A 22781-nucleotide genomic window follows, 5' to 3' on the forward strand; every position below is an offset into this window, starting at 1 on the left:
CCACAACAAAACTACTAGAGCTAATAAGTGAGTACAGCAAAGTAGCAGGTTACAAGATCAACATTCAAAAATCTGTAGCATTTCTATACACCAGTAATGAACAAGCTGAGGGGGAAATCAAGAAACAAATCCCATTTACAATTGCAACTAAAAGAATGAAATACCTAGGAATAAATTTAACTAAAGAGACATAAACCTATACAAAGAAAACTACAAAAAAACTGTTAAAAGAAATCACAGAAGACCTAAATAGATGGAAGGGCATACCGTGTTCATGGATTGGAAGACTAAATATAGTTAAGATGTCAATCCTACCTAAATTGATTTACAGATTCAATGCAATACCAACCAAAATCCCAACAACTTATTTTTCAGAAATAGAAAAACCAATAAGCAAATTTATCTGGAAGGGCAGGGTGCCCCGAATTGCTAAAAACATCTTGAGGAAAAAAAACGAAGCTGGAGGTCTCGCGCTGCCTGACTTTAAGGCATATTATGAAGCCACAGTGGTCAAAACAGCGTGGTATTGGCATAAAGATAGATATATCGACCAATGGAATCGAATAGAGTGCTCAGATATAGACCCTCTCATCTATGGACATTTGATCTTTGATAAGGCAGTCAAGCCAACTCACCTGGGACAGAGCAGTCTCTTCAATAAATGGTGCCTAGAGAACTGGATATCCATATGCCAAAGAATGAAAGACGACCCATCTCTCACACCCTATACAAAAGTTAACTCAAAATGGATGAAAGATCTAAACATTAGGTCTAAGACCATAAAACAGTTAGAGGAAAATGTTGGGAGATATCTTATGGATCTTACAATCAGAGGCGGTTTTATGGACCTTAAACCTAAAGCAAGAGCACTGAAGAAGGAAATAAATAAATGGGAACTCCTCAAAATTAAACACTTTTGTGCATCAAAGAACTTCATCAAAAAAGTAGAAAGACAGCCTACACAATGGGAGATAATATTTGGAAATGACATATCAGATAAAGGTCTAGTATCCAGAATTTATAAAGAGATTGTTCAACTCAACAACAAAAAGACAGCCAACACAATTACAAAATGGGAAAAAGACTTGAACAGACACCTCTCAGAAGAGGAAATACAAACGGCCAAAAAGCACATGAAGAGATGCTCAATGTCCCTGGCCATTAGAGAAATGCAAATCAAAACTACAATGAGATATCATCTCACACCCATCAGAATGGCCATTATCAACAAAACAGAAAATGACAAGTGCTGGAGAGGATGTGGAGAAAGAGGCACACTTATCCACTGTTGGTGGGAATGTCAAATGGTGCAACGCCTGTGGAAGGCAGTTTGGCGGTTCCTCAAAAAGCTGAATATAGAACTGCCATACGACCCAGCAATACCATTGATGGGAATCTACTCAAAGGAATTAAGGGCAAAAACTCAAACGGACATTTGCACACCAATGTTTATAGCAGCGTTATTTACAATTGCAAAGAGATGGAAACAGCCAAAATGTCCATCAACAGACGAGTGGCTAAACAAACTGTGGTATATACATACGATGGAATATTATGCAGTTTTAAGACAGGATAAACTTATGAAGCATGTAATAACATGGATGGGCCTAGAGAACATTACACTGAGTGAGTCTAGCCAAAAACTAAAAGACAAATACTGTATGGTCCCAATGATGTGAATCGACATTCGAGAATAAACTTGGAATATGTCATTGGTAACAGAGTCCAGCAGGAGTTAGAAACAGGGTAAGATAATGGGTAATTGGAGCTGAAGGGATACAGACTGTGCAACAGGACTAGATAAAAAAACTCAAAAATGGACAGCACAATAATGCCTAATTGTAAAGTAATCATGTTAAAACACTGAATGAAGCTGCATCCGAGCTATAGGTTTTTGTTTTGTTTTGTTTTGTTTTTACTACTATTACTTTTATTTTTTTTCTCTATATTAACATTCTATATCTTTTTTGGTTGTGTTGCTAGTTCTTCTAAACCGATGCAAATGTACTAAGAAACGATGATCATGCATCTATGTGATGATGTTAAGAATTACTGATTGCATATGTAGAATGGTATGATTTCTAAATGTTGGGTTAATTTTTTTTTCCGTTAATTAATAAAAAAAAGAACAATTCTTACAGTCTGTCACAGGAGTTCATGGGTAGTTCAGCGGTAGAATTCTGGCCTGTCATGTGGGAGACCCAGGTTTGATTCCTGGTTCATGCACTCCAAAAATAGAGAAAAATTCTGAATTGTTCAGAAATCCGGAGAAAGATAGAATTGGAGAAAGACTGTACAAATGTCAAATTGAAGAAGTAGAAGAATATCAGGTAGGATATTTCCATTCCAGACCAGCTGGTTCCTCTCCCCTCTCACTCAGTGAGTCTCACAGCACGGGACAGGCAGAGAAACAGTAGCAAGGACCTCTCCCAACAGGGACAAAGAACACATACTTTCTCACAGCATTGGGACCTGGGGGAGAGGGGAGAGCATTTCAAGGCCCAGGTCAGTGAAAGACAGAGAGATTAAGAAAATGTGGATGGAAGCTGTGTTTCCTGCCCTGGTTCTAAAAGCCCTCCCTCTACCCCTGAAAGAAACAGCAGAAATAGATCTGATGGCTGCCTGGGGGAAAGACTTAAGATTGGGAAAGCTGGGAGTGTACTCCACCACAAGTAATGTGCAGGACACAGACCCACACTGAGCCAGATTTTGGCCAGCAAAGAGAGGTAAGAGGAATCCTGTAGTCAGCCTGACCTGGTGAAGCATAGCCTGTGGTCCAAAGGCATACAGCTCTGAGGACAATGAAGTTTTTAAACAGTGCCATCTGCTGGGCAGTAAAGATAATGCAAGAGATTTTTCAGAGACTACCCAGAAAATTACTTCAGGCCAACAAGAGCAGGTATAGGCCCCTTGCATGGGAACTTGCTGCAGTTTTGGCTGAGAAACACAGACAACCCATCTGTTAAAGGAGTGCCTTAAAGTCAACCCAGGTCTTGCAGGACAATGAAAAACAGTACCCTAGGAGACAACAGACCTGTTTTACCCACCAACAGAGACACTGCTGTGGTACCCAGTACTTACTCCATCCGTAAGGCAGGCCACTGTACAGGAATAATTTTGCGGGGAGACTTGGGACAGAACAAATCTGACAACTGGTTGGTGAGAGAGATGAACAGAGAACAAATCCAAACAACAGGAAAATCCTAAGCAAAAGCGATAAAACAAACTCTAGAATAAACTAAACAAGAAAGTCAGTTGCCTCAACGCAAGAGAAAAATCACAACTCACATACCAAGAAGGAAAAAGATATGGCCCAACCAAAGGAATAAACTAAAACCTTGACTGAGATGTAGGAACTAAAACAACTATTTAAGGATGTTAAAATGGATCTTCTAAACGGATTCAATGAATTGAAGGAAAAAGATATGAAGGGTATAAAGACACAGGCTGTCCATACAGAGAACCTGAAAGCTTGAAAAAACAAATGGCAGAACTTTTGTGAATGAGAGGTACAACAGAAGAGATGAAAAACAAAATGGAGACATAAAACAGTAGATTTGAAGAGGCAGAAGAAAGGAGTAGTGAACTAGAAGACAGGACATCGGAAATTCTCTACACAAAAGAACAGCTGGGGAAAACAATGGTAAAATTTGAGAAAAGTCTCAGGGAACAGAACAACAACAAGAAGTACACGAACTAAGAAATGATGATCATGCATCTATGTGATGATGTTAAGAATTAATGATTGCATGTGTAGAATGGTATGATCTCTAAATGTTGGGTTAATTTCTTTTTTTCCGTTAATTAAAAAAAAAAAAAAAAAAGAGAAGGGATAATTGTAGATGAAGGGATACAGACTGTACAACGGGACTGGATATAAAAACTCAGAAATGGACAGCACAATACTACCCAATTGTAATGCAATTATGTTAAAACACTGAATGAAGCTGCATGTGAGGTATAGGTTTTTTGCTTTTGTTTTTTTTGTTTTTTTTCTTTCTATTATTGTTTTAATTCTTATTCTGTTGTCTTTTTATTTCTTTTTCTAAATCGATGCAAATGTACTAAGAAATGATGAATATGCAACTATGTGATGTTATTAAGAATTACTGATTGTACATGTAGATTGGAATGATTTCTAATTGTTTTGTTAATTCTTTTTTTAATTAATAAAAAAAAAAATTTGCTAAAATTAAAAAAAAAAAAAAAAGAATGTATGAGAGAGAATTACATTGCTTTAAACTGTATTTAATTAGAACAGTAGTTCAAAATATGCATATACAATTTTCACAGTTTGTAGTTCTTGGATTGGTTGTCTACTCAAAACTTTAAAATAATGAGAGGAAATGTTGATTACTATACTTCATGTTACTTATAAACTATGCTATGTTGATAACTATATTTCATTCTTGGACAGAGTGCGATACTTACAAAAGAGATAAGAATTTGGGAATTTAGTAGCTCTTTCAATTGCCTTAAGTTAACATTTATTTAAATCTTTAATAAATATACTGCATATACAAAAAAAAAAAAAAAAAAAAAGAAGTACACGAATATACATGTTATGGGTATCCCAGAAGAAGAAAAAGGAAAAGGGACAGAAAGAATGATGGAGAAAATAATCAACAAAACTTTCCCAACACTTATGAAAAACACAAACCTACAGCTCCAAGAAGCACAGCATAACCCAAACAAAATAGATCTGAATAGACCTATGCCAAAACACTTACTAATCAGATTGTCAGATGTCAAAGACACAGAATTCTGAAAGCAGCAAAAGAAAAATGAACCATCACAAAGGAAGCTCAATAAAACTAAGCATGGGTCTCTCAACAGCAACTATGAAGGTAAAATGGCAGTGGGATGATATACTTAAAATACTGAAAGAGAAAAAGCGGCAACCAAGAATTTTATATCCAGCAAAACCATCCTTCAAAAATGAGACAGAGAACAGAGGGGACAAGAGAGCAGCATAGTGAGGTGTGAGATTTAGTTCATCCTCCAGAGCAGCTAGTAAATGGCCAGGAACTATACAGAACTGCTGGGAGGACATGAGTGCAAGACATACAGTCTGGGGTGGGTGGAACAGCTGAGATCCCAAACAGAACTGTAAGTTTCCCAAACTGCAGAGGCGGACACCACTTCTTCATGGGCGCAGCAGGCTGGTTTTCCAAAGGGAAAGGAAACAGACTTTACTAATAACAAGGACTTAGCTCAACTAAGCTCCAATTAAGGAATTAACAAATTCTGATTAGTGAAAACAAGTCCCGACACTAATAGATCTGATAAGCACTAAAGGAACCAGGTGTTTTTACCCCAGAAGAGAGGGGATGGGGCTGATGGAAAAATAAACAGATGAGTAACAGAGGATTTTTGAGTTGGACAGCAAAAAATACTGGAAAGGGTTGGACTCCACAAAAAAGGGGGCACACAGAGCTTGGTAACCCATAAGAGTTGTATATCAACTCAAGCTCTTGATTGGCTGGCAAATCCAGGGAAGGGAGCCAGGGTCCAGCTCTGAAAGGGCTTTTAATTTTACTTCTTAACAGCTCATTAGAACTGCCACCACTCTCAAACTCCAGGACTATCCCAGGCAATGGTGGAATTAAGGCATGTCTGAGAGACAAAATAACTAGCCAGGTGAAAGGGATTAATTCCCTAAAGAGGGATCTTATTCAAGGAAAGGGGGGCAAAGCACAGCTCAAGTGGAAGCCCTCTTTCAGGGAATTCAGGGCCCAGAGGCTGGAAAACAGAAGTAATCAAAGACTGCCTACTACCTCTGTCTAAATCACACCACTGGCAGGGAGAGTCTGCTGAAATTAAAGGCACAAATCATTTTATGCTCTTAGGGTGCTGTGAGGTGACATGTGCCACATAGTCACAGGATGGGAAAAGCACAGAATCTAGAGGCTTCAAAACAAAGTATGACAATGGCTGAGTCTCACCCTCAAGAGAGCCTGGCAACCTGCTGAGTCTCACCCTCAGGAAAACTTGATACTGACTACTTTCTCCTCCTGAGACATGGGCCTGTTTGATCTGGGAAAATCTGACTGGGGTTAATAATATATGAGGAGACTCTCCACAAAAAAAAGAAAAAAAAAAAAGCCTCGATACAGGCAGGGCAAGAAACAGAAAAATAAGAACTGAAAAATTATAATCAGTTAAACAGAACCTATACTAGAGGCCTAGAATAAGTTGAACTGAATGCCAAAGAACAGATAGAGAACAAACCCATTCAACAAGAAAACCCTAGGTAAAAGTGAAAACAATCTCCAGAATAAATTAAGGAAATCAAATGCCTAGACACCAGAAAAAATACTACCTTAGAAAAATCTAAAATATGGCCCAAAGGAACAAACCAACACTTCAAAGAGCTAGAGGAATTGAAACAACTAATGTTCGAACAGACATGCAAAATCTCATCAAAAATCAAATCAGTATGGTATATAAAATCTTTTTTTCTGTTTTCGTGTTTTCTTTTTCTATTGTCTTTTTATTTTTTTCTGAATTGATGCAAAAGTTCTAAGAAATGATGAATATGCAACTAAGTGATGATATTGTGAATTACTGATTATATACGCTAATGTTTTAGTTTGTTAATTTTTTTAATTAATAAATAAATTTTTTAAAAATCAACAAGTTGAGGGAGGATAAAAGGAAGACATTGGGTGAACATAAAGAACTCAAAAGTGTGAAAATGCAAACTGCAGAACTTAGGAGAATGAAAGATACAATAGAAGATATGGAAAACACAACGGAAACTTACAATAGATTTGAAGAGGCAGAAGAAAGGATTAGTGAACCAGAGGACATGACATCTGAAATCCAACACACAAAATATAGGGAAAAGAATGGAAAAATATGAGCAGAGTCTCAGGGAATTTAATGACAACATGAAGCATACAAATATACATGCTATGGGAGTGTCAGAAGGAAAAAGAAGCAGAAAGACTAATGGAGGGAATAATCACTGAATTATTTCCCACCTCTTATAAAAGACATAAAATTACAGATTCAAAGAAGTGCAGCAAGACATTTACTAGTCAGACTGTCAAATGTCAAAGACAAAGAGAGATGTTTGAAAGTAGCAAGAGAAAAGCAACCCATCACATACAAGGGAAGCTTGATAAGACTACTGTGGATTTTTCAGCTGAAAGTATGGAGAAGAGAAGGCAAGGGTATGATATATTTAAGATTCTGAAGGAAAAAACTGCCAACCAAAAATTCTACAACCAGTAAAACCATCCTTCAAAAACGAGGAAGAGAATGATGGCTTGAATACTGATTTCAAGATATTTTCTGGCAATTTAAATATGTAAAGTATGCAGGAAATGTTTTTGTTACAAATATAAAAAGAGAAAGTACTTTTTCCCCAAAAGTAAAAGAACTGATTGCTGCAGAATGAGAAACAGAAATGTGTAGGACAAAAGGGATGGATATGGAAAGTTGCAGTCTTGTTGGAAGCAAATTTTATTGGTTGTGGTTAAGGTTGCCTAAGATTTTATAGCTTTATAAGATTTTTAACAGTTTTCTTATCCGATCTATCTTCATGCAAAGCAAGAATTTGGTTTTCACTCTGCAAAAATGACAATATTTTCCTGGATTATTTCCTTGCTCTTAGTGGGAGGCTATAAAAGGTTTATAACCATCTGAATGGAAAAAAAGAGGGGGGGGACAAAGACAATATTTTCACACAAACAATCACTGAGAGAATTTATGAGGAAAAGACTAGTTCTATAAGAAATATTAGAGAGCACTACAGGCAGATAGGAAAAGACAGGAGAAAGGTCTAGAGAAGAATGTAGAAATGAAAACTATCAGTAAAGGTTAAAAGGGAAAAAAAATTAGATATGACATATAAAATCCAAAAGACAAAATGGTAGAAGTAACTACTACCTTTAAAGTAGTAACATTAAATATTACTGGATTAAACTCCCCAATCAAAAGACAGAATGGGAAGTAGGCACCTTCTACACAGCTTCTGTCCACTCCTCAGCAGGAAGCACCTTCTCCACAGGACATTAATGCAAGCCTGAATAAAAAAAAATAGTTTCTTCCTCTAAAGCCATGGCATATGATTTATATGGAAATACCACTTTTGGAAAAGTCTTCAAGAGAACCCAGATGAGCTAATCCAGTCTTAATAGATCACCCCTCAACTTATCCTTTAAGTTCTACTTAAGTTCAATAAGGCTATAAATTCAGTATTGGCTCAAAGGTCAGGAACAGAGTTAATTTCAGGGGCTCTCTAAATACATACAAATTCTACAATAACGTGTGGACTTCTGTTTTGAATGATGCTGAATTTGAGAGGTGACAGAGCTTATTAAAGTGAATAAAATTGAAATTGTAGCCAGTGATGGTAACACTACTGGCTCCAAAAAATGTTCATTTTGTACAAAATTTATATTTTGACTAGTGCATTTCCTAATATAACTTATGTGGACAGCTTAGTTGAACACCATAGTATATGGAACCTTGAGGAGGGCATGAGATTTTGTAGGTTTGTCCAGAGTGACGCCTCAATAAATGCCAGAGTGATCTGAAAAGTAAAGAAAAAAGTATTTGCAAAGTCCCGTTGTAAGAATGGTGAGAAAGGCAGAAAATTCAACTTCCCCGAGTGGAGAATTCTTGATATTCTCACAAGCAGTGGGGACAAGTAAAGCAACAGGCTGAGCCCCCAATCTTTGAGTTTGTACATATGAAACTTAACCCTGCAAAGGATAGGCAAGGCCTACTTAAAATTAGGCCTAAGAGTCACCCCCAAGAGAACCTCTTTTGTTGCTCAGATGTGGCCTCTCTCTCTCAGCGAACATGACAACCAAACTCATTGCCCTCCCCTTCTCTACATGGGACATGACTCCCAGAGGTGTGAAACTTCCTGGCAACATGGAAAAGAAACCCTAGAACGAGCTGGGACTCGGCATCAAGGGATTGAGAAAACCTTCTCAACTGAAAGGGGGAAGAGTGAAATGAGACAAAATGGTGTCAGTGGCTGAGAGATCCCTGGAGGTTATTCTTATGCATTAAATAGATATCACCTTTTTAATGGAGAGGCTGGAGGGAACTGCCTGAAAATGTAGAGCTGTGCAATAAATGAAATTGAGAATCGGAAAATAATAGACAAAATCAAGAAAATGCAGAGTTGGTTCTTTTAAAAAATCAATAAAATTGATGGACCTTTAGCTAGGTTGACAAAAAAAAAAGAAGAAGGAGAGAGAGAGAGGATGCAAATAAATAAAATCTGAAAGAGGAGATATAACCACAGACCCTAAAGAAATAAAAGAGGTAATAAGAACATACTATGAGCAATTATATGCTAATAAACAAGACAATGTAAGTTAAATGAACAACTTCCTAGAAAGGTATGAACAAACAACACTGACGTGAGAAGAAATAGACAATCTCAAAAAATCAATCACAATAAAGAGGTTCAATCAGTCATCATGAAGCTCCAAAAAAGAAATGCCCAGGACCAGATAGTTTCACATGTGAATTCTACCAACGTTTAAGAAAGAATTAGTACCAATACTGATCAAATGCTTCAAAAAATTGAAGAGCGAGAGAATGCTATCTAACTCATTCTTTAAAGCTGTTTTAGTCTGTAAGCAGCCAGAATGCAATATACCAAACCTGGACTGGCTTTTATAAAGGGAATTTAGTAAGTTAAAGTTTACCATTCTAAGCCTATAAAAACATCCAAACTAAGGCATCCAGGGACCAGTATATTAATGGGAGGGAAAGCTGATTGGTCAGGAACACCTCTGTCAGCTGGGAAGGCACATAGCTGGCATCTGCTGGTCCTTTGCTCCTGGGCTCTTTTGCTTTCACCCTCTGTTCCTGTGGGGGTTCCTCACTCTGCTTCTCTGGAGATCACTTTCATCACTTAGCTTCCCTTGACTTTCTCCAGGTTGTGGTTTGCTTAAACTCTCATGATAATTTCTGCAGGCCTCCAAGCATATCCAAACACCTACGTCTTTGTTCTTGCTTGTTCGCATCTGTGTCAGCTCTGAGCACTTCTCAAAATGTTTCCCTTTTAAAGGACTCCAGTAAACTAATCAAGATCCTCCTGGAATGGGTGGAGCCACATCTCCATCTATTCAAAATGTCCCACCTACATTTGGGCATGTCACATCTCCGTGGAGATAATCTAATCAAAAGTTTCTGCCCTACAGTGCTGAATTAGGATTAAAGGAAATGGCTGCCTCCACAAAACTGAATCAGGATTAAAACATGGCTTTTCTGGAGTACATACTACTTTCAAACAGGCACAGAGGCTAACATCACCCTAATACCAAAGTCAACAAAGATACTATTAGAAAAGAACATTACAGAACAATCTCTTTAATGAATATTGGCACAAAAATCCTGAACAAAATACTTGAAAATCAAATCTAGCACATTAAAAGAATCATATACCATGACCAAATACGTTTAATAGCAGGTATGCAAGGGTATTTCAACATAAGAAAATCAACGAATGTAATACACTACACACGAAACAATTAAGGAACATCTCAATTGATGTACAAAAGGCATCTGACAAAATTCAACATCCTTTCTTGACGAAAACACTTCAGAGGACAGGAGCAGAAGGAAACTTCCTCAACATGATAAATATGATAAACCCATGCCAACATGATCCTCAATGGGGAAGGTCTGAAAGCTTTCCCTCTAATATCAGGAACAAGAGAAGGATGCTTACTGTCATCACTGTTATTCAACACTGGGCTAGAAGTTCTAGATAGAGGAACTACACAAGAAAAAGAAATAAAAGGCACTCAAATTGGAAAAGAAAAAGAAAAACTCTCCCTATTTGCAGATGACATATTCCTGTATGTAGAAAATTCTAAAATATATAGTAAAACTAAAAGAGCTAATAAACAAATACAGCAAAGTGGCAGGATACAAGACTAACAAGCAGAAATTGGTTATATTTCTATAGCCCAAAGTAAGCAATCTGAGGAGGAAATTAAAAAAAACTTTGATTTCCAGTAGCAACCAAAAGAATCAAATATTTAGGATTAAATTTAACCAAAGACATAAAAGATCTGTATACAAAAAACTACAAAGAGGTTTCCAGGCCAAGATGGCAGCTTAGCAATGTGCATGATTTAGTTCGTCCTCCAGAACAGCTACTAAATAACCAGGAACAGCACAGAACAGCTCCTGGGGCCACGGAGTGACCAGACACACAGCGTATCACAGTGTGGACCAGCTGGATAGGCTGCAAGCACCCCCCCAGAACCGTAAGTTCCCCAAGATGTGGCAACTGGCAGCCCTCCCCCACACGCTGTTTCCCAGAGGGGAAAAGAAAGAGACTTTACCAGCAGCAGGGGCTGAGCCCAACCAAACGCCAATTGTGGAATTAATTAACAAATTCTGACAACTAAAAATGGGACCCCAGCTCAGGTGAACCTGGTCAAAGCAGAAGTCCGTCATTTTTGTCCCAGTGCCAAGGGGGCAGGGCTGAAGGAAAAAGAAAAAAAAAAGAAACAGAGGTTTTTGTGGCTGTTTTTCTACAAAGGCTTGACTGCCTTTGGATACAGCAGCAGGAATTCACAGGGTGTAACTATCCAGGCATAGGCAGAAACAAGCTCGTTTGAGGGCCTGTCTGGAGCCTGTGCCTTCCCCAGGGTAGGGATGAAGCTCAGCTCAGGTAGAATAGCTCCTTCAAGGAATTCAGACTCTAGGGCCTAGTAATTTGAAGCCTTTAAAATCAGCCTACAACCTCTCCTCTGTCTCCCCCACACACCCAGCAGGGAGAGTCTGCCAAAGTTAAAGGTATCGCATCATCTTATGATGGTGGGACCTGCAGGCAGACAAGCACCACACACTGGGCAGGATAAGAAAAACAGAGTCCAGAGAATTCACAGGAAAGTTTTTCAACCTGCTGGGTCTCATCCTCAGGAAAACCAAAGCCATGGAAGCCAGTTTGGTCTGCGAAAATCCGGCTGGAGGCTATAATACCTATGCAGACCCTCCTAAGGGTGGGGAGGGGGAGGCACCATACAGATAAGGCAAGAAACAAGAAAACAAGAACTGAAAGATTATCCTCTGTTAAACAAAAGCTAAGCTGGAGGTCCAGAAAAAGCTGAACTGAATGTCAAAGAACAGATAGGCAACAAATTCATCCAGCAAGAAAACCCTAGGTAAAAGAAGTGAAAGCAATTTCCACAATAAACTAATTGAGGTAATTAAATGCCTAGACACCAGCAAAAAATAACAAATCACACTAGGAAAACTGAAGATATGGCCCAAAGGAACAAACAACAATTCAAATGACAAACAGGAGCTGAAACAATTAATTCAGAATATACCAACAGACATGGAAAACCTCATCAAAAAGCAAATCAATGAATTGAGGGAGGATATAAAGAAGGCAAGGGATGAACAAAAAGAAGAAATTGAAAGTCAGAAAAAACAAATCACAGAACTTATGGGAATGAAAGGAAAAGTAGAAGAGATGAAAAACGAAATCTACAATGGTAGATTTCGAGAGACACAACATAGGATTAGTGAACTGGAGGGTGGAACATCTGAAATCCAGAAAGAAAAAGAAACTATAGGGAAAAAAATGGAAAAATATGAGCAGGGACTCAGGGAATTGAAGGACAATAAGAAGTGCATGAATATACATGGTGTGGGTATCCCAGAAAGAGAAGAGAAGGGAAAAGGAGGAGAAAAACTAATGGAGGAAATTATCACTGAAAATTTCCCAACTCTTATGAAAGACTTAAAATTACAGATCCAAGAAGTGCAGCGTACTTCAAAGAATATAGATTCAAACAGACGTACTCCAAGACACTAACTAATCAAAATCTCAGAGATCAAAGAGAAAGAGAGAATCTTGAAAGCAGCAAGAGAAAAGCAACCCATCACATACAAGGGAAGCCCAATAAGACTATGCATAGATTTCTCAGCAGAAACCACGGAGGCGAGAAGAAAGCGGGATGATATTTTTAAATTACTAAAAGACAATAACTGCCAACAAAGCATTCTATATCCAGCAAAAGCGTCCTTCAAAAATGAGGCAGAAATTAAAACATTTTCAGACAAAAAATCACTGAGAGAAATGTGACCAAGAGAGCAGCTACACAAGAAATACTAAAGGGAGCACTAGAGACAGATATGAAAAGACAGGAGAGAGGTGTGAAGAATAGTGTAGAAAGGAAGACAATGAGTAAAGATAAAAAGGAAAATTAGATATGACATATAAAATCCAAAAGGCAAAATGGAAGAAGAAAGTACTACCCATACAGTAATAACACTAAATGTTAATGGATTAAACTCCCCAATCAAAAGACATAGACTGGCAGAATGGATTAAAAAACAGGACCCATCTATATGCTGTCTACAGGAAACACATCTTAGACCCAAGGAAAAACATAGGTTGAAAGTGAAAGGTTGAGAAAAGGTATTTCATGCAAATATCAATCAGAAAAGAGCAGGAGTAGCTATACTAATATCCAACAAATATGACTTCAAATGCAAAACAGTTAAAAGAGACAAAGAAGGATACTATGTATTAATAAAAGGAACAATTAAGCACGAAGACATAACAATCATAAATATTTACACACCAAGCCAGAATGCTCCAAAATACATGTGGTAAACACTGAAAAGAGAAACAGACACATCTACCATAATAGTTGGAAACTTCAATTCACCACTCTTATCAATGGACAGAACATCTAGACAGAGGATCAGTAAGGAAATAGAGAATTTGAATAATACAACAAATGAGCTAGACTTCACAGACATTTATAGAACATTATACCCCACAATAGCAGGATACACCTTTTTCTCAAGTGCTCATGGATCATTCTCAAGGATATGCTGGGTCACAAAGCAAGTCTCAATAAATTTTAAAAGATTGAAATCATACAAAACACTTTCTCGGATCATAAAGGAATGAAGTTGGAAATCAATAATAGGCAGAGTGCCAGAAAACTCACAAATATGTGGAGGCTCAACAACACACTCTTAGAAACAACCAAGTGGTCAAGGAAGAAATTACAAGAGAAATTAGTATATATCTCAAGGCAAATGAAAATGAAAACACAATATATCAAAACTTATGGGATGCAGCAAAGGCAGTGCTAAGAGGGAAATGTATAGCCCTAAATGCCTATAACAAAAATGAAGAAAAAGCAAAAATCAAGGAATTAACTGTCTACTTGGAAGAAGTAGAGAAAGAACAGCAAACTAACCCAAAGCAAGCAAAAGGAAAGAAATAACGAAGATTGGGGCAGAAATAAATGAAACTGAGAACATGAGAACAATTGAGAAAAATGAATAAAATCAGAAGCTGGTTTTATGAGAAAATCAGTAAGATTGATGGACCCTTAGCAAGATTCACAAAAAGAAGAAGAGAGAGGAAGCAAATAAATAAGATCAGAAATGGAAGAGGAGACATAACCACTGACCGCACAGAAATAAAGAAAGTAATGACAGGATACTATGATCAACTTTATGCTAATAAATACAACAATGTAGATGAAATGGACAACTTCCTAGAAAGGCATGAACAACCAACTTTGACTTGAGAAGAAATAGACGACCTCAACAAACTAATCACAAGTACAGAAACTGAATCAGTCATTGAGAAGCACCCACAAAAGCAAAGTCCAGGACCAAATGACTTCACATGTGAATTCTACCAAACATTCCAGAAAGAATTAGTACCAATCCTGCTCAAACTCTTCAAAAAAAAAAATTGAAGGGGAGGGAAAGCTACTGTGGTAGTTAGATTCAGTTGTCAACTTGGCCAGGTGAAGACACCTAGTTCAATTGCTGTGGACCTGAGCCAATGGCACGTGAACCTCATCTATTGCTGATTACATCTGCAATCAGCTAGGAAGCATGCTTGCTGCAATGAATGACGTTTGACTTAACTGGCTGGTGCTTAAATTGAGAGAGCTCAAGGGAGCACAGCCCAAGCAGCTTAGCATACCTCATCTCAGCACTTGCAGCTCAGCCCAGACCTTTGGAGATGCAGAAAGGAATCACCCCGGAGAAAGTTGTTGGAACCCAGAGGCCTGGAGGGAAGGCCAGCAGAGATTACCCTGAGCCGTCCCACGTAAGAAAAAACCTCAGATGAAAGTTAGCTGCCTTTCCTCTGAAGAACTAATGAAACTAATCCCCTTTTATTAAAAGCCAATCCATCTCTGGTGTATTGCATTCCAGCAGCTAGCAAACTAGAACAGCTACCTAACTCATTCTACTAAGCCAACATCACCCTCACACCAAAGCCAGACAGAGATATTACAAAAAAAGAAAACTACAGGCCAATCTCTCTAATGAATATAGATGCAAAAATCCTCAACAAAATTCTAGCAAATCAAATCCAGCAACACATTAAAAGAATTACAGGGCAGGCCACGGTGGCTCAGCAGGTAAGAATGCTTGCCGGCCAAGCCCGAGGACCCGGGTTCGATTCCCGGTGCCTGCCCATGATAAAAAAAAAAAAAAAAAAAAAGAATTACACATCATGACCAAGTAGGATTCATCCCAGGTATGCAAGGATGGTTCAACATAAAAAAATCAATTAATGAAATATACCATATCAACAAATCAAAGCAGAAAAACCACATGATCATCTCGATTGATGCAGAAAAGGCATTTGACAAAATTCAACATCCTTTCCTGTTGGGAACAATTCAAAGGATAGGAATAGAAGGGAACTTTCTCAAAACAATAAAGGGAATATATGAAAAACCCACAGCTAACATATCCTCAACAGGGAAAAACTGAAAACTTTCCCACTAAGATCAGGAACAAGACAAGGATGTCCACTATCACCACTTTTATTCAACATTGTGTTCGAAGTTCAACCAGAGCTATTAGAACAGAAAAAGAAATGCAAGGCATCAAAACTGGAAAGGAAGAAGTAAAAAACTCTGTTTGCAGATGACATGATACTGTATGTAGAAAACCCTGAAAAATCCACAGCAAAATACCAGAGATAATAAATGAGTAGAGCAAAGTGGCAAGTTACAAGATCAACACTCAAAAATCTGTAGTGTTTCTATACACTACTAATGACCAATCTGAGGGGGACATCAAGAAAAGAATTCCATTTACAATTGCAACCAAAAGAATAAAATATTTAGAAATAAATTTAACTAAAGAGAGAGAAGACCTATACAAAGAAAACTACAATAAATTGTTGAAAGAAATCACAAAAGACTTAAATAGATGGAAGGGCATACCGTGTTCATGGATTGGAAGACTACATATAGTTAAGATGTCAATTCTACCTAAATTGATTTACAGATTCAATGCAATACCAATTAAAATCCAAAATCTAAATTTTCAGAAATAGAAAAAACAATAACCAAATTTGTCTGGAAGGGCAGGGTGCCCCGAATAGCTAAAAGTATCCTGAGAAAGAAAAATGAAGTCAGAGGTCTCATGCTACCTGACTTTAAGGTGTATTATGAAGCTACAGTGATCAAAACACTATGGTACTTTCTGGGAGGGCCATGGTGGCTCAGTGGTAGAGTTCTAGCCTGCCATGCCGGAGACCCGGGTTCAATTCCTGGTGCCTGCCCATGCAAAATGAAAAACAAATACAGCATGGTACTGGCATAAAGATAGATATATTGGCCAATGAAATCGAATAGAGTGTGCAGATACAGACCCTCTCATCTATGGACAATTGATCTTTGATAAGGCAGTCAAGCCAACTCACCTGGGACAAAACAGCCTCTTTAATAAACGATGCCTAGAGAACCGAATATCCATATGCAAAAGAATGAAAGAGGACCCATATCTCATACCCCATACAAAATTTAATACAAAATGGATCAAAGACTTAAACATTAGATCTAAGGCCACAAACCTGTTAGAAGAAAATGCAGGGAAATATCTTATAAATCTTATACTTGGAGGCAGTTTTCTACACCTTGCACGCAAAGCAAGAGGACTGAAGAAAGGAAGAAAGAAAGAAATGGGAATTCCTCAAAATTAAACACTTCTGTGCATCAAAGAACTTCATCAAGAAAGAAAAAAGACAGCCTACACAATGGGAGACAATATTTGGGAACGACCGATCAGATAAAGGTCTAGTATCCAGAATTTATAAAGAGATTGTTCACCTCAACAACAAAAAGACAGGCAACCCAATTACAAAATGGGCAAAAGACTTGAACAGACACTTCTCAGAAGAGGAAATACAAACGGCCAAAATGCACATGTAGAGATGCTCAACTCTTAGAGCTGAGCTATTAGAGAAATGCAGATCAAAACCACAATGAGGGACAGAACAGTCTCTTCAATAAATGGTGCCTAGAGAACTGGATATCCATATGCAAAAGAATGAAAGAAGACCCATATCTCACACCCTATACAAAAGTTAACTCAAAATGGATCAAAGATCTAAACATTAGGTCTAAGACTATAAAACAGTTAGAGGAAAATGTTGGGAGATATCTTATGGATCTTACAACTGGAGGCGGTTTTATGGACCTTAAACCTAAAGCAAGAACACTGAAGAAGGAAATAAATAAATGGGAACTCCTCAAAATTAAACACTTTTGTGCATCAAAGAACTTCATCAAGAAAGTAGAAAGACAGCCTACACAATGGGAGACAATATTTGGAAATGATATATCAGATAAAGGTCTAGTATCCAGAATTTATAAAGAGATTGTTCATCTCAACAACAAAAAGACAGCCAACCCAATTACAAAATGGGAAAAAGACTTGAACAGACACCTATCAGAAGAGGAAATACAAATGGCCAAAAGGCACATGAAGAGATGCTCAATGTCCCTGGCCATTAGAGAAATGCAAATCAAAACCACAATGAGATATCATCTCACACCCACCAGAATGGCCATTATCAACAAAACAGAAAATGACAAGTGCTGGAGAGGATGCGGAGAAAGAGGCACACTTATCCACTGTTGGTGGGAATGTCAAAGGGTGCAACCACTGTGGAAGGCAGTTTGGCGGTTCCTCAAAAAGCTGAATATAGAACTGCCATACGACCCAGCAATACCATTGCTAGGTATCTACTCAAAGGACTTAAGGGCAAAGACACAAACGAACATTTGCACACCAATGTTTATAGCAGCATTATTCACAATTGCAAAGAGATGGAAACAGCCAAAATCTCCATCAACAGAAGAGTGGCTAAACAAACTGTGGTATATACATACGATGGAATATTATGCAGCTTTAAGACAAGATAAACTTATGAACCATGTAATAACATGGATGGACCTAGAGAATATTATGCTGAGTGAATCCAGCCAAAAACTAAAGGACAAATACTGTATGGTCCCACTGATGTGAACGGACATTCGAGAATAAACTTGAAATATGTCATTGGTAACAGAGTTCAGCAGGAGTTAGAAACAGGGTAACACAATGGGTAATTGAAGCTGAAGGGATACAGACTGTGCAACAGGACTAGATACAAAAACTCAAAAAATGGACAGCACAATAATACCTAATTGTAAAGTAATCATGTTAAAACACTGAATGAAGCTGCATCTGAGCTATAGGTTTTTGTTTTGTTTTGTGTTGTTTTGTTTTGATTTTACTATTATTACTTTTATTTTTTTCTCTATATTAACATTCTATATCTTTTTCGGTTATGTTGCTAGTTCTTCTAAACCAATGCAAATGTACTAAGAAATGATGATCATGCATCTATGTGATGATGTTAAGAATTAATGATTGCATGTGTAGAATGGTATGATCTCTAAATGTTGGGTTAATTTCTTTTTTTCCGTTAATTAAAAAAAAAAAAAAAAAGAGAGAAGGGATAATTGGAGATGAAGGGATACAGACTCTACAACAGGACTGGATATAAAAACTCAGAAATGGACAGCACAATACTACCCAATTGTAATACAATTATGTTAAAACACTGAATGAAGCTGCATGTGAGGTATAGGTTTTTTGTTTTTGTTTTTTTTGTTTTTTTTCTTTCTATTATTGTTTTAATTCTTATTCTGTTGTCTTTTTATTTCTTTTTCTAAATCCATGCAAACGTACTAAGAAATGATGAATATGCAACTATGTGATGTTATTAAGAATTACTGATTGTACATGTAGATTGGAATGATTTCTAATTGTTTTGTTAATTCTTTTTTAATTAATAAAAAAAAAAAAAAGGAAAAAAAAAAAGAAAGTAGAAAGACAGCCTACACAATGGGAGACAATATTTGGAAATGATATATCAGATAAAGGTCTAATATCCAGAATTTATAAAGAGGTTGTTCATCTCAACAACAAAAAGACAGCCAACCCAATTACAAAATGGGAAAAAGACTTGAACAGACACCTCTCAGAAGAGGAAATACGGATGGCCAAGAGGCACATGAAGAGATGCTCAATGTCCCTGGCCATTAGAGAAATGCAAATCAAAACCACAATGAGATATCATCTCACACCCACCAGAATGGCCATTATCAACAAAACAGAAAATGACAAGTGCTGGAGAGGATGCGGAGAAAGAGGCACACTTATCCACTGTTGGTGGGAATGTCAAAGGGTGCAACCACTGTGGAAGGCAGTTTGGCGGTTCCTCAAAAAGCTGAATATAGAATTGCCATACGACCCAGCAATACCATTGCTAGGTATCTACTCAAAGGACTTAAGGGCAAAGACACAAATGGACATTTGCACACCAATGTTTATAGCAGCGTTATTTACAATTGCAAAGAGATGGAAACAGCCAAAATGTCCATCAACAGAAGAGTGGCTAAACAAACTGTGGTATATACATACGATGGAATACGATGCAGCTTTAAGACAGGATAAACTTATGAAGCATGTAATAACATGGATGGACCTAGAGAACATTATGCTGAGTGAGTCTAGCCAAAAACTAAAGGACAAATACTGTATGGTCCCACTGATGTGGACAGACATTCAAGAATAAATTTGGAATATGTCATTGGTAACAGAGTCCAGCAGGAGGTAGAAACAGGGTAAGATAATGGGTAATTGGAGTTGAAGGGATACAGACGGTGTAACAGGACTAGATACAAAAACTCAAAAATGGACAGCACAATAATACCTAATTGTAAAGTAATCTTGTTAAAACACTGAATGAAGCTGCATCTGAGCTATAGGTTTTTGTTTTGTTTTGTTTTGTTTTGATTTTACTATTATTACTTTTATTTTTGTCTCTATATTAACATTCTATATCTTTTTCGGTTATGTTGCTAGTTCTTCTAAACCAATGCAAATGTACTAAGAAATGATGATCATGCATCTATGTGATGATGTTAAGAATTACTGATTGCATATGTAGAATGGTATGATCTCTAAATGTTGGGTTAATTTCTTTTTTTCTGTTAATTAAAAAAAAAAGAGAAGGGGTAATTGGAGCTGAAGGGATACAGACTGTACAACGGGACTGGATATAAAAACTCAGAAATGGACAGCACAATACCACCCAATTGTAATGCAATTATGTTAAAACACTGAATGAAGCTGCATGTGAGGTACAGGTTTTTTGTTTTTTTTTTTTCTTTCTATTATTGTTTTAATTCTTATTCTGTTGTCTTTTTATTTCTTTTTCTAAATCGATGCAAATGTACTAAGAAATGATGAATATGCAACTATGTGATGTTATTAAGAATTACTGATTGTACATGTAGAATGGAATGATTTCTAATTGTTTTGTTAATTCTTTTTTTAATTAATAAAAAAAACCACAATGAGATATCATCTCACACCCATCAGAATGGCCATTATCAATAAAACAGAAAACAAGCGCTCGAGAGGATATGCAGAGAAACAGGCACATTTATCCACTGTTGGTGGGAATGTCAAATGGTACAACTGATGTGGAAGGCAGTTTGGCAGTTCCTCAAAAAGCTAAATATAGAATTCCCATATGACCCAGCAATACTATTGTTAGGTATTTACTCAGAGGACATGAGGGCAAGGACACAAACGGACATTTGCACACCAATGTTTATAGCAGCATTATTTTCAATTGCAAAGAGATGGAAAGAGCCAAAATGTCCATCAACAGACAAGTAGCTAAACAAACTGTGGTATATACATATGATGGAATATTATGCAGCTGTAAGACAGAATAAAGTTACTAAGTATGTAACAACATGGATGGACCTTAAGGACATTATGCTGAGCAAGATTAGCCAGAAACAAAAGGACAAATAGTGTATGGTCTCACTGATATGAACTGACATTAGTGAATAAACTTGGAGAATTTCGTTGGCAATAGAGACCATCAGGAGATAGAAATAGGGTAAGATATTGGGTAACTGGAGCTGAAGGGATACAGATTGTGCAACAGGACTGAATGTAAAAACTGAGAAATGGACAGCACAATACTACTGTAAAACATATTATATTAAAACACTGAATGAAGCTGAATGTGAGAATGATAGAGGGAGGAGGGCTGGGGGCACAAATGAAATCAGAAAGAAAGATAGACAATAAAGATTGAGATGCTATAATCTAGGAATGCCTAGAGTGTATAATGATAGTGACTAAATGTAAAAATTTTTTAAATGTTTTTGCATGAGGAACAACAAAGGAATGTCATTATTGCAGGGTGCTGAAAACAGATGATAATTAATATTTTTAAATTTCAACTTATGTGAGACTAAAACAAAAAATGTTTATTTGGTACAAAACTTATATTTTGACCAGTGCATTTCCTAATATAACTTACGTAGTCAGCTTAATTGAACACCATAAGTACATGGAACCTTGAGTAGGACATGAGATTTTGTTGGTTTGTTCAGAGTGATGCCCCAATAAAACCCAGAGTGATTTGAACAATGAATAAAAAAAGTATTTGCAAAGTCCCCTTCAGGGAATGGTGAGAACGGGAAAATTCAACTTCCCCAAGTTGAATTCGTGATATTCTCACAAGCAGTGTGGACAACCAATGCTATAGGCTGAGCCCCCAGTCTTGGGGTTTGTTCATATGAAACTTAACCCCAAAAAGGACAGGTCAAGCCTACTTAAAATTAGGCATAAGAGTCACCCCCAAGAGAGCTTCTTTTGTTGCTCAGATGTGGCCTCTCTCTCCAGCCAACACAACAAGCAAACTCAACACCCTCCCCCTGTCTACGTGGGACATGACTCCCAGGGGTGTGGACCTCCCTGGCAACGTGGGACACAAATCCTATAATAAGCTGAGACTCAGCATCATGGGATTGAGAAAACCCCTAGAATGAGCTAAGACTCAGCATCAAGGGATTGAGAAAACCTTCTTGACCAAAAGGGGGAAGAGTGAAATGAGACAAAGTATCATTAGCTGTGAGATTTCAAACAGAGTCAGAGGTTATCCTGGAGTTTATTCTTACGCATTAAGTAGATATCACCTCTTTAGTTAAGGTATATTGGAGAGGCTGGAGGGAAGTGCCTGAAAATGTAGAGCTGTGTTCCTGTAGCCATGTTTCTTGATGATGATTGTATAATGATATAGCTTTCACAATGTGACTGTGTGATTGTGAAAACCTTGTGTCTGACGCTCCTTTTATCTACTTTGTCAACAGATAAGTAGAACATATGAAATAAAAATAAATAATAAGGGGAACAAACGTTAAAATAAATTTAGTTTGAAATGCTAGTGATCAATGAAAGGAAGGGGTAAGGGGTATGGTATGTATAAATTTTTTTTTCTGTTTTTGCTTTATTTCTTTTTCTGAATAGATGCAAATGTTCCAAAAAATGATCATGATGATGAATATGAAACTATGTGATGATATTGTGAATTATTACTATATATGTAGAACAGAATGATCAAAATAGGAATGTTTGTGTGTGTTTGGTGT

At 37.2% G+C, this 22781-nt stretch overlaps 1 protein-coding gene and 1 pseudogene across 14 annotated transcripts in view; one reads left to right on the forward strand and one right to left on the reverse strand.

Moving 5' to 3' along the window:
- The window catches only part of TP53BP1 (tumor protein p53 binding protein 1), a 194699-nt gene that overhangs the window by 102415 nt on the left and 69503 nt on the right, over positions 1-22781 (reverse strand). The window lies entirely within an intron of this gene.
- LOC143656507 (transcription initiation factor IIA subunit 2 pseudogene) lies at positions 8068-8415 on the forward strand (annotated as a pseudogene).

The sequence above is a fragment of the Tamandua tetradactyla genome, chromosome 14 (assembly GCF_023851605.1).
Source record: "Tamandua tetradactyla isolate mTamTet1 chromosome 14, mTamTet1.pri, whole genome shotgun sequence".
NCBI lineage: Eukaryota > Metazoa > Chordata > Mammalia > Pilosa > Myrmecophagidae > Tamandua > Tamandua tetradactyla.